This window comes from Octopus bimaculoides, chromosome 15 (assembly GCF_001194135.2).
Source record: "Octopus bimaculoides isolate UCB-OBI-ISO-001 chromosome 15, ASM119413v2, whole genome shotgun sequence".
In the NCBI taxonomy this organism is placed as follows: Eukaryota; Metazoa; Mollusca; class Cephalopoda; order Octopoda; family Octopodidae; genus Octopus; species Octopus bimaculoides.
In genome coordinates, this window is record NC_068995.1 from 33,140,597 (window position 1) to 33,143,178 (window position 2,582).

A 2,582-nucleotide genomic window follows, 5' to 3' on the forward strand; every position below is an offset into this window, starting at 1 on the left:
TGTGTGTGTGTGTGTGTGTGTGTGTGTGTACCAGAGACTACGAATCCGTAGCCAGTAGGAAGGGACACAGCAAGCGTTCTGACTGCACCTGCATGCTGATATTAACCCTCACTGCTTTGAACAGGGCCTGCTGTGAAGCCTACTGGATACTGTGGTCAATACCCAACTGAAGAGGGTTGCTGTTAGAAGGCCATACGTATAACAGCAGGATCTGGCCCCTTGCCATAACCTCGGGAAGAGTTAGAACTGATTGTCGGAGAATTTCTGACTCCGCCAGCTACAATTTCAGGCCTCCTAATTTCCTTAATTGTAATCCGATGGGTTACTATATGTGGGGTGTGGTTGCAATGCTTGGCTTGCAACACCAAGGCCGAGCAGGTGACCAAAATCAAGATGTTCGAAGGTCTTCTCAGAGACACAGTGAAGAACGCATACGTCAGATTCCGGAGCAGACTTGAGGCCATGGTGGAAGCTGAAAACGGCTACCTTGAATAAAGTGTTATCTCCCAGTCATTATCTAGTTAATATTTTTTTTAATACTTTTAATTTGGGATGTGAAATTGTTTTCTTTTATGCAAAGTGTCAAAGTTAGCCCGCACCCAGTATAAATCTAGCTTTACACCAGATATCTAAAAGAGACAAAATGATAAAGTACCTAACTAAATGCTTTACAATCGTTGGTTGCGGCTCCTTAGTTCCTGCAATGCATTTCCTCTGCAAAATGTTGCTTTATGCTTAAAAATCTCTCTGAAGTTAATATCGTTATGACAAATACCACTGAATAATAAATTAAGCTCCTGTTGTGTTGAGTACATAATATAATCTTTGAAAATGAATTCACTTCAATGTAGCTAAGCTCTATAGAACAGGTTCATTATATACTTGCGAAAATTATCTGGTGATCTTTCAGTTAGGTTATACAAAATGAAAATAAAATGAAACTACTATCTGACATAATATATGTACTTATAAAATAAAGGTACCGTATTAGTGCCATTTATCTCTTTGATTCGACATTAGTATCCAATGTTATTGATGGAAAACCATTTCCCTTCCGTATCTATATTTTACCGAGAAAAAAAAAGAAATTATAGAAGTCAGGTTGAATACAGACAATCGGCAGCACACACCTTCTGGATTTCAATGAAAACTCAGAAATCTAAATAATAAAAAAAAATCTCATTCTAAAAGAATTGACAAAAAATCATTTTTGTTTCAATTACATTTTATTGCCGGCCAATTTATATACGTAAGTCTAAAGATAGATTTCTAACTCTCTGGATCGAATTCCAATATACATAATGCACCTGATATAATTTACTGAATTGATTCTTGATTTGGTAATCTTTCAGTATAGGGTGTTTAAAACATAAATGAAAATTAAAGGGGGGAAATAATTAAATTACAGTATGAACCTAAATTACGGTATGTACACTCACGAAGTGATTGTGCATCAGAAGTTTGTAGATCTGACAAATAACGACGTCCACACGCAAAATGTGGAGAATACGTGGATGCGGGAGAAAAAAAAATTACGACGTCAATTTGGGACGTCAGACAAGCTATTCGTTTCATATTTACACGAGTTTATATGGAGGAATTTTGTACCAAAGAAAAAGACTTCTGCTCACTTTTTCGTGGCTATAGCTACATTAACAGTAAGTTGACTTACTTATCTCCCCTTGTTCTCCCCCCCCCCCTTTAATTTTTATTCACTTTTTTAAACACCTTATACTGAAAGATTATCCTTGATTTTCTTGACTATTTCCAGTCATCTCGAATTCTACAACCGTGTATCATTATTACAGCATTGGTAATGATGTTGACGATAACAACGAGGAAAACATCGTCATCATCATTGGATCATTTGACTGCCATGTTCCATGCTAATATGGGTTGAGCGGTTTCACAGGATCCGGTGAATCCTAGGACTACATATCAAGCTCTAGTGTCTGCATTGACATGGTCTCCAGAGCTTGATGCTTGCAAATCTATGAAGCCCGAGGCAAAACAAAAATAAATGAATAAATATGGCAATCCGTTGATATTAGTACATAACGACATTCCCCAAAACAACCTTCCCTCATGAGAAAAAGTGGCTGAATGACATCGCCTCCTCACACCGGCACTCTGTAGACCAATATCGAAGGAATGCCATGTATTTAGATGTTAGAATGCTGTGATAACATGTTCCACTCGTGGTTGTGTTGTAGATTTTTAAAAGATAATTTACTTTATTGCTCTTCAAGTAACTCTGTTTATAGTTAGGTGTTCAGTTAACTCAATGGAGTTTTTTTCGCTTGGAGGCGCAATGGCCCGAGAACTACGTTAAGAGTACACGTGTCTGTGGAGTGCCCAGCCACTTGCACGTTAATTTCACGAGCAGGCTGTTCCGTTGATCGGATCAACTGGAACCCTCGACGTCGTAAGCGACGGAGTGCCAACAATGTGCCGGGACAATTGCAACTTTTGTCCCCGCCTCATAAATACGGCTCTGCCAATAAGATTTTCAACCACAGTATTTGCCTCATTTCATCAAACAAAAATGATCTCATATTTAGAGCAGGGAAGAGTCCTCATAT